The following is a 10059-nucleotide window of genomic DNA, read 5'->3' on the forward strand; positions in this document are numbered from 1 at the left end:
GCTTGCTCCTTTCCACCTTTAGGTAAGCAATCATAAATATTATTTTTGAAATTCATTACTTATGTTTGCCGGTCTTCCCCATTATCATATGAATTCCTACAAGTCAAAAAGCATATCTTGTTCCTGTGAATTCCAGACAGCCACAATGCCTTGCAACTAACAGATCTAAAACACGGTGAGTTAGGACAGCCAGATACTAGCAGGGAACAGAAATAGACATGTTGAACAATAAAATCAATTTTTAAAAACTCAATAGTCTGAAAAACCAACAGGAAAACAACCCAATTAGAAAAATGGCCAGAGGCGCCTGTGGCTCAGTTAAGCGTCTGACTTCAGCTCAGGTCCTGATCTCAGTTTGTGAGTTCGAGCCCCGCAGAGCTCTGTGCTGCCAGCTCAGAGCCTGGAGCCTGTTCAGATTCTGTGTCTCCCTCTCTCTACCCCTCCCCTGCTCGCCTGTGCGCGCTCACTCGCTCTCTCTCAAAAATAAATAAACCTTACAGAAAGAAAGATTTTTTTAAAAAGGCCAAAGACCTTACCAGACACTTCACTAATGAAGATACGTGGATAGCAAATAAACACATGAAAAGAAGCTCCATAGCATATGTCATCAGAGAAATGCGTATTGAAACAATGAGATACCACCGCACACCTTTTAGAACGGCCCAAGTCCGGAACACTGACACCACCAAATGCTGGTGAGGGTGTGGAGCAACGGGAACTCTCCTTCACCGCTGGTGGAAACGGCCACTCTGGAAGATAATTTGGCAGTTTCTTTCAGAACTAAACATATTCTTACCATACGATCCAGCCATCATACTTCTTGGTATTTACTCAAAGGAGGTGAAAACTTATGTCCACACAAGAGACGACACAAAAGGTGTTAAAACAGCTTTCCTCACAGGTATGAGGACTAAGGACTGAGGTGTCCTTTTGAGTGTCCTTCAGAATGAAGGAAGGGTTGACTAAATGGTGGAACATCTAGACAATGGAATTTGTTCAGTGCTAAAAAGAAATGAGTGCGGTGCCTTGCTGGCTCGGTTAGTAGAGCATGCAACTCTTGATCTCAGGGTCCTGAGCTGGGAGCCCCGCACTGGGCACAGAGATTACTTAAAAACCAAACAAATAAAACTTGGAAAAAGAAATGAGCTACCAAGCCATGAAAGGACATGGAGGAAACTCAAATGAATTCTTACTAAGTGAAAAAAGGCAGCCTGAAAGGGCTCATACTGCACTGCATGATTCCAACTACATGACAATTCTGGAAAAAGCAAAACTATGGAGACGGTAAAAAAAAAAAAAAAAAAAAAAAGCAGTGGTCGCCAGGGGTTAGCAGTGAGCGAAGGAGGACGAGGCAGAGCACACAGAATTTCTAGAACAGTAAAAACTACTCTGAATGATCCTAGCATGGTGGATCTATGTCATTATACATCTGTCCCAAACCCACAGAACACACACCACCAAGAGTGAACCCTAATACAAACAATGGACTTGGGTGACAATGACGTGTCTATGTGGGTTCATCAACGGTAACAAGTGTTCTACGCTAGCGGGGGATGTTGCTAATGGGGGAAAGTGTACCGGAACTCCCTGCACCTACCACTCAATTCTGCTGTGAGCAGAACGGCTCTAAAAAATAAAGTCTATTAAAAAGAAAAAGCTCACGGGGCACCTGCGTGGGTCAGTCGGTTAAGCGTCCAGCTCTTGGTTTCGGCTCAGGTCATGACCTCATGGTTTTGTGTGTTTGAGCCCTGCACTCTCAGCGCTGAGCCCGCTTGGGATTCTCTGCCTCCCTCTCTGCCCCTCCCCCACCTGTGCTGTCTCTGTCTCTCTCAAAATAAAAATAAACTTAAAAAAAAAAAAAAAAAAAGACTTTAAAAAGAAAAGGCTCAATATTGGGTTCCAGTACTGGATCCAACTTATTTTTAAGTATTTTTAAACACATGTTGTCTCCACATTAAGAAGCAAAACAGGGGCGCCTGGGTGGCGCAGTCGGTTAAGCGTCCGACTTCAGCCAGGTCACGATCTCTCGGTCTGTGAGTTCGAGCCCCGCGTCAGGCTCTGGGCTGATGGCTCAGAGCCTGGACCCTGTTTCCGATTCTGTGTCTCCCTCTCTCTCTGCTCCTCCCCCGTTCATGCGCTGTCTCTCTCTGTCCCAAAAATAAATAAACGTTGAAAAAAAAAATTTAAAAAAAAAAAAAAGCAAAACAAAATTCACAAAATTACTAGAAAAGATTTTATTAGCAACAGAATACCACAAATCAGTTCTGTAGAAAACATACATATGCTCGAAAGCAGCTGAATTCCACCAAATAACTCAGTAATTCTAGTGTAACATATACTGAACAAACATCTACAAAACATTTTGTATGCATTTTTACTTTTTTTTGGCTCTTTTCAGTAAAGACTAAGAATTATGATGCACATAGAAGCTGCCAGTGGACTCTGGAATCCCCAGCCTTGTAGTGGCTGCTCTTTCAAAGTTAACTCAAACATTTTTGAAGTTCCAAGCACTTTTAAAAAGTTGTGCTGGGAAGGGAATGCAAGGGCAGAGAGATGACCCGCTTCCTGACCTCAGAGTTGCGTTCTAGGAGACACATAATCAAGGACAGAATACTAGACACAAATAAATGCTACAAGAGAAGATAAATGATGTGGGAGAAGGGGAAATGAAAAAGTCACTAGAAAAGATGGCATTTAAGCTGAGGAAGGTGTGAAATTTGAGAACTTGAAAGAAAGCAGGTACCGCGCCCAAGGCTCCAAGCAAAAGAGCAAGAAGTACATTTCCAAGAAAATGGGCCCAGCAGTGGGGGAGCTTTCTGGAAGAGCTGAAGCACAGTTGAGTCTGGACAGAACAGACGTAGACTCTAGAGACCGCTGACCTAACCTGGGGAAGTCAGTCTTCCTTCTCAAGAAAAATGAGGAGTCCCTGAACATCTTCATGGTCAGAAGACAATATTTATTTCCTCTTTAATCAAGAGGAGTCTATCCCCCAAGAACAATATTTTTTAAGTGTATTTTAATTATTGCTGTCTTGCGACCTGGGAACACTTCGGTAGTAGGTTGTGGGGGGAAAAAAGGGGTCAAAAATTGCAGGATGGAGAGAACGCAGACTTCTCCGGTGGCGTTTAACGCACTTAGAGCATCCCGCGGGCATTAACTTGAGCTGGGCTTGACATCCCCCGGTCGCTGACCCAGACAGTCAAAGCTCACGAGAGCTTCTTAAAATCTGCTGGTTCTTTAGGATATTTTGAGAATCAACTGAAGTTCAGGGTTTCCGAGAGACCTGGGTTTTATCCTAAAGGACCCGGGTTCCTCCAAACACTTCTCAAACTGCCAATTTGAAAAAAGGTAACAGCGAGCATGGACCCCGCTGGCGCTGAGCACACACACCGCCGCCCCCACCGCCCCGCAGAAGTCAACTAGTAACAAAGTGACGGTCCTCAGGTTGGCAGGGGGGACACGGAAGGCAGATTACCAGCCGCTCCAAGACGTCCTGCGGTTCCACGCCGCACTTTTCCACTCCCCGCGCCCCGACTCACCCGAGCCAGGCCCAGGAGCATGTGGAGCGCACGCCGGCGCAGGAGCGGCCCCACGGCCCCGCAGGCCCGGCCGGGGACAGGCCGGCCAAGGTCTCCACCGCCCCGGAGAACGGCGCGGGCGGGACGCCGGCGGGGAAGTCGTGGGGGGTGGACCCCGCAACGCCTCTCCGCCGCCATGTGCTGCCGCTCTGCCGGGAGGTGGTTATGTAACCCGCTGCCGGAGGCCCCCCCCCCCCCGACCCGGAACGCACCGCCCCCCGCCGCCAACCGCGTCCGCCCGCCGGCCGCCGCCCCGGCCGCGCGCGGGGAGGCCCGCGGCCCTGCGGCCCAGGCCGCGCGGACCCGCCCTCGCGCGCCGGCCCGGCCCCTCCCGCCCTTCCCCTACCTGCGCAGGGTGGACGGCCGAGTGCAGGGGGCGCGAGGTCGGGCGCGAGCTCCTCCCGCGCGGGGCCGTCACAGCATCTCCCGGGAGACACGGCCGCCGCCACGGGCAGGGCGCGCTCGCCGCCGCCGCCGCACCGAACCTCCAGCCTCCGCCCGCGACCTCGCCGGCCGCGGCAGCCCCACAGCCCTGCGGGCGCCTCCGCCGGCTGCAGGCCGGCGCGCCGTTCAGCGACTCAAACGCCGCGGCGGTTCCGGGTCCTCCTCCCCGCGACTCGGCGTCCCCGACGCTGACGCCGCCAGCCCTGTTCTGAGCATTACCCTGGGCCGACCGACCGAGTCCTATATACCCGGGAGGGGAGGGGAGGGGCGGGGCGGGACCCGGGTTGGGGGGGGCAGGGGGCAGGGGCGGGGTGCCGGGGCGCGGGGCGCGGAGGGAGGGCGGCGGGGGAAGGAGATGGCGGCGCCGAGGCCTGAGTTCTCGCGAGTGTAGAGGCCTCGGCGCCTGCTCCGCGGGAATTTTCAAACTCTCGGAGGAGGAGGTGGGGGGAGGGTAAGGGAGGAAAGGGAAGCCCGATGGGGAAGGGCCGGGCATTTACATAAAACAGGATCTCCCCGCCTCCAAAGCTCTGACGGGGTCGGGGGTCGAGGCGGGGGCGGGGGGTGTGTATGGAAACTACGAGTCCCGCCATGCCTTGCGCGCCACACGCCTGCGGCGGCCGGGCACGCGGGCCCGCGCGGAGTCGGGAGTGGTAGTCTTTTTGCCCGCGGTCCGCGGCGCCGGCCGGGACCCGCCCTCCTCGCCGCCCCGCGGGCGGGGGGAGGAAGCGCCGCTGTGGCGGGAGAGTTGTCGCCACGTTAGCAGGTGGCCCCGCTTGCTAGCGGCCGCGTGACCGTCTTTGCCCCCATGGGAGGCGCCTCAGCTTGTGGTGGTTTTCGTGCCCAAACACGTTTCAAGCGATTAGATGCCTAGTATGTCCCTAATCGTAAACAATAAAAGGATCATAACGTGGGGTAAAGGGAAGATCCTAGCAGGCCGCTTTTTTTAATCAGGAAAGTTTATCCTTTTCTGTTACTCTTTCCCGTATGTCTTTTGAGATATGCTGCCTTGTAGAAATATAATTTCCTTTTTTCTGTAATTTTGGTGTCTTTACTGACAGCAGCCTCTGAACATCACGTATTTGTTTGCAAAGGTGCTGGGCTAAGTTGTGGCGGAGCAGTTAAAAGGGGTCTTTGGTTGTTTGTCTTAATTATTTTAAACAGACTTTTTCAAACAGAAACCACCCCTTTGGCAAATGTGCCTGTGTCAGGGCCCTGCCCCTGTCCTACACTTCCTTTCTTTGGCACCTACATTCATGACTACTGAACGTCTTGGTAGTCGGAAGACAGGAGTTCTAGATTCTGGTTTCCTGCTCCCGAAGCTTTGTGACGTTAGGAAAATCGAGTGACCTCTCTGGGCTTCAGTTATCAGATGTGTAGAGTAAGGGGGACTGGATTAGAGGATTGACTAATGGGTTACACAGACATCTGTTAGCTTTTCTCTAAGGGCCCTGCCAGTTGTAAAGTTCAAAAATCTATCTCCTCGTACTTACTATGCAGTTTAATGGACTTCCTAAGTCAGATTTTAACCTTTCCTTCCGTCCTTACCAGCAGGATGGTTTCTGTATGGCTATCTAAAATCTGGACCAACCCTACCTGTCCTTCCTGATTTCCCTCTGTAGCTGTGAGGATCCTTTCTTCACTCTGATGGGGGCAAAAGGCAAACTGAGGGCAAAGCGGGCCCTGACACTGCACAACCCACCCCCCTTGAGGGGGGATTCCTCAGGTACCAGTAACCGCTAAGAACGAGGCAAAGGAAGAACGAATGGTCAACCGATAAAGATCACAGTCACGTAGGGCTTGAAACTCCGCTACAGTTTGTAACTGTCTTAATGATTTACAAGGAAAACACAATCTTAATAACAGACCTCCAGGAACCTTGGACTCAATCTCCTGGAGCCCTAGTCACCTCCACCTCCATAGGGTAGAAAACCCTGTATGATCCGTCACTCCTGACAGTCACAACGCGACTCTGCCCACGGATCTTCTCCCCGTGCCATAATAAAAACATCTTTCCTCGCTGTGAAGTGTCTCAAGAATTCTTTCTTGGCCAGTGGGCTTGACAAATCCTGTATCGACTCTCCCCCAAACGTATCTTTGCCTTTCACTGTCCCCTAGCCTCTCCGCCTGTCTAAACCTCAGTATCCTTCAGGGCCCAGCTTGAGCCTTTTTTCTCTCTCCCTCGTCCCTTTTTCTCTCTCCCTAGGCTGAGTCTCCCTTCAGGGTCAGCCCACATGAATTATTAAGAACTGGCACTGAAAATATGCTAATTGTATTATTTTATGTCTGTTTCCCTATCTGCCTCCAACTCTGTCCATCCATCCACCACCCCTGTCGCCCAGCTACCATGAAAGCAGAATGTACCTTACATTTTTTTAACGTTTATTTATTTTTGAGAGATGGCTTACTTTTTTAAAGTTTATGGGGGGGGGGGAGGGGCAGAGAGAGAGGGAGAGAGTCCCAAGCAGGCTCTGAGCTGACAGTGAGGAACCCTATCAGGGGCTCGAACCCATGAACGGTGACATCATGATCTGAGCCTAAATCAAGAGTCGATTGCTCAACCGACTGAGGCATCCGGGTGCCCCAATCTTATACATTTTTTTAACTGCTTCCCTTATACCTGCTAGTTGTTTATTTTAATTTCATTTGAAAACAGAATTTTCACTTCAAAGCTCTCATTCAATCCTTTTCCCTCTTTTCATCGAACTAAGCATATGCCAAATTATTTTTTAGATTCAAGAACTATTAATGTGTATTTTTTTTTCATGGTTATTTCTTATTTTATTGACTAGTAGTTTCACCTTGTCGGAGGTGTAAAGCTAAATTAGGACTTTAGGGGCGCCTGGGTGGTGCAGTCGGTTAAGCGTCCGACTTCAGCCAGGTCACGATCTCGCGGTCCGTGAGTTCGAGCCCCGCGTCGGGCTCTGGGCTGATGGCTCAGAGCCTGGAGCCTGTTTCCGATTCTGTGTCTCCCTCTCTCTCTGCCCCTCGCCCGTTCATGCTCTGTCTCTCTCTGTCCCAAAAATAAATAAACGTTGATAAATTAGGACTTTAAAAATGTAGAATAATGAAGGGGGTGAGTAGTAAACTAGGAAGATGCGTGAAACTTTGGGTTGGAATCAGAGTGAAAACCTGTTGACTGAAGGGAGGTCCTTGGTTTCCTCCTACAACGATCTCCCGGTTGACTCAAATCTATATTAATGAATGTTTATGAAAAACCCGTATTTTCACAAAATGCCATTAGATGGGAGAAACGGCCAGGATAGAAGGATGTGGCCATGGGGGATGCCAGTCTGCAGCAGGGATGGCTGGGCTGGAGGTTAACCTGCAGGTTAAGAGCAGGCTGGGAAGAAGCCTAGAGGCAGAGCTTGCTTGGCACATTGACCAAAAGCCCCAGCTTTCCAGTCAAAAGTCTCGGGGATGCTTTCCTCAAACAAGGTGTATTAAATGGAAAAAACAATCTGGGCTTGGTAGTCAAATGAGTTTGGGGAAAAGTTGATTAAACAAAATCACACATTTCCTTCCCGTAATATTTTACCGCCTTTAATGTGCTTGGCATTGCCCGGAGTTACGTGACCGTGGATTCCATCTAGGCTCCCTCCTGGATCATCCTGCCTCATTAGTGTTCCCCAGAATGGACCTTAGTAAAGGCGGCTTCAAAGCTTTCCCTTTTGGAGGAAGCATTGTGTAGTGAAAAGACTATGGTCATTTGGAGCCGGAAAAACTTGGGTTTTTAATCCTTTCTGCTACTTTCTGGCAACATGACTTTAACTGAATTTCTTCGCTCTCTGAGCCTGTTTTCTCATCTGGGGAGAAAGGATGATGTTGCTCACTTCCTTTGCGGGGCTGTTGCAGAGATTAAGAAGTATGTGCCCGACTCAGAACTTCATTCCCTCTTTACCTGTAATGGTCAACAGGTTGTTTTTTTGTTTTTTTCAGGGGGTTTCTTTCGGTAGAAAGCCTAGAAAATGATAATGACACGGCCCCTCCCGCTTCCATTTGGAATGTTTTATTTAAAAGGCAATATTTCAATACCAGCCTAGCATCCTGGGAGCCACCAACGACCATCTGATTTCAGGGACTTTTAGAATCTCGTTGAAGTATTGTGATTTAGATTTTGGTTTGTTTTACAAAGAAATGGGTGGGTGCAGGGAGCTTTGCTACTTTAACAACAACGAGTGGAGCTTGCCAGGCTGAAAGAGAGGCGATCATTTGCCCTGAACAGTTACATTTTCATCATTTTTGTAGAGATTATGGGTTATAACCAGCAGTAACCAGCCTGGATTTCTCCAATTGACAATCAGCTTGGTGAGTGAAGAATCTTATTTTTCTTGCTCCCCGTGACATCTCCAGAGATGGTATAATGCCAACATGTAAATAAGATAATTGTTTAGTGAATTAGTATGTCTTTATCAATTTCACCATTCGAAGCAAAATATGCAATATTAGATTACAAAGGACCCTAGAGATAGTTAGGCCAAACAACTCATTTTATAGATGGGGAAACGGATGGTCAAATGATTTTCCACAAATACTTTGGGATGGATTTTATTTGTTTTCCTTATAAAAAAAGATATTATTATTATTTTTTTAATATGAAATTTATTGTCAAATTGGTTTCCGTACAACACCCAGTGCTCATCCCAACAGGTGCCCTCCTCAATGCCCATCACCCACCCTCCCACTCCCCATCAGGGGCGCCTGTGTGGTTCATTCGATTAAGCCTCCAACTTGGGCTCAGGTCCTGATCTCACGGTTGGTGAGTTCCAGCCCCACATCGGGCTCTGTGCTGACACCTCGGAGCCTAAAACCTGCTTCGGATTCTGTCTCCCTCTCTCTCTGCTCTTCCCCTGCTCACGCTCTCTCTTTCTCAAAAATAAACATTAAAAAAAAAATAAAGTCATTAAATCAAATCTACAGTTTTTAAAGAAGAAAAGTAATATATTTCTGTCATTAAAATAGTGTTTATGCACCTGAGAAATGTTTTAAATTAGTGATACCCAAAAAAGCCACATATTTTCTTTCTTTCTCTAAACAATGATAGTATTTGTCATAAACATGGTACCATAATTAATCTCTTCTTAAAAATTATTTCACTTTCTGCCTCTCCCTTTCTTTCACATTCTCCTCTCCCAATATTACTTCTTAAAATCTATGCATTTAAGAAGAATTTTTTTATGTTTATTTATTTTTGAGAGCAAGAGAAACAGAGCATGAGTGGGAGAGGGGCAGAGAGAGAGGGAGCCACAGAATCGGAAGCAGGCTGCAGGCTCCGAGCTGTCAGCACAGAGCCCAATGCAGGGCTTGAACCCAAAAACCGCAAGATCATGACCTGAGCTGAAGTCGGCCGCTCAACGACTGAGCCCTCCAGGTGCCCCCAAATCTATACATTTTAACTGAAACTATCAAGGTTCTGATTTCTCTGTTCCTTAACCCCCCCCCACACCCCCGACCAAACACCATTAATGACAGATCTTGAAATTCTGCCACACACATATCACTGCATTTTTGTTTTCAACCTTTGCCTTTTCAAGACTCGCGATTGCCTTAGAGCGCTGTTATACCAGATTCCAGAGGGCACGTAATAGTTAACAAGCTGCTTTTAGTCAGTGGTGTTGCAAATACTGCTCTGAAGTCACAGATCCCTCACTTGTCTGAAGCTCCCGGCCTCTAAGGAAACCCAGCTCAGAGAAGTGGGCTCTGCAGAGCTGAGAAGTCATGGAAATGAGCACGGCCAAATCTGATACTCCATTGAGGGAATAGGTCACCGTTTTAGCAATTGCTTCGTGCCTGGTTCATTAGATCCTCAGCCTCTCTTTCTCATAAACGTATTTTAATCCCGTTGGGCGCACGTGTCCTTTATCAACCGTGGCATTTGCATGATACTTTCAGTTTTTGCAGTGTTTTAAATCGTTAGTCAAAACAATATCTCTGCACGGTTTGGATGAAAAACTGTGGATTTGTTTTCCCTTTTGCTTCTTCTAATCCTCCTGGGGTCCTCTGTCTGGTTTTTTAATAAACTCCAGGGAGACTTGTTGGA

General features: G+C 48.3%; 1 protein-coding gene and 1 long non-coding RNA gene across 9 annotated transcripts in view; one reads left to right on the forward strand and one right to left on the reverse strand.

Annotated features, from left to right (window-relative positions):
- The window catches only part of AHCTF1 (AT-hook containing transcription factor 1), an 80509-nt gene extending 76239 nt beyond the window's left edge, over positions 1 to 4270 (reverse strand). For 4 of the 8 annotated variants that reach the window (XR_015246300.1, XM_086694379.1, XM_086694380.1 and 1 more), the window contains exons 1-2: positions 3925 to 3942; positions 650 to 749 (exon numbers count right to left, since the gene is read on the reverse strand). The gene's annotated coding sequence lies outside the window, so the exon portion shown is untranslated. Of the gene's footprint in view, positions 1 to 649; positions 750 to 3539; positions 3747 to 3924 lie in introns of those variants that run through there. The other 4 variants (XM_086694382.1, XM_086694384.1, XM_086694378.1 and 1 more) reach the window with 4 other exon arrangements.
- A 325-nt stretch (positions 4271 to 4595) lies between these two features.
- Positions 4596 to 6046, forward strand: LOC147572755 (uncharacterized). The gene is made up of 2 exons (XR_015246047.1): positions 4596 to 4785; positions 5574 to 6046. It is a non-coding gene; the product is annotated as an uncharacterized LOC147572755 (long non-coding RNA).
- The last annotated feature ends 4013 nt before the right edge of the window (positions 6047 to 10059 follow it).

The sequence above is a fragment of the Puma concolor genome, chromosome E4, assembly GCF_028749965.1.
Source record: "Puma concolor isolate L17-30 chromosome E4, mPumCon1.1.hap2, whole genome shotgun sequence".
NCBI classification, from domain to species: Eukaryota; Metazoa; Chordata; class Mammalia; order Carnivora; family Felidae; genus Puma; species Puma concolor.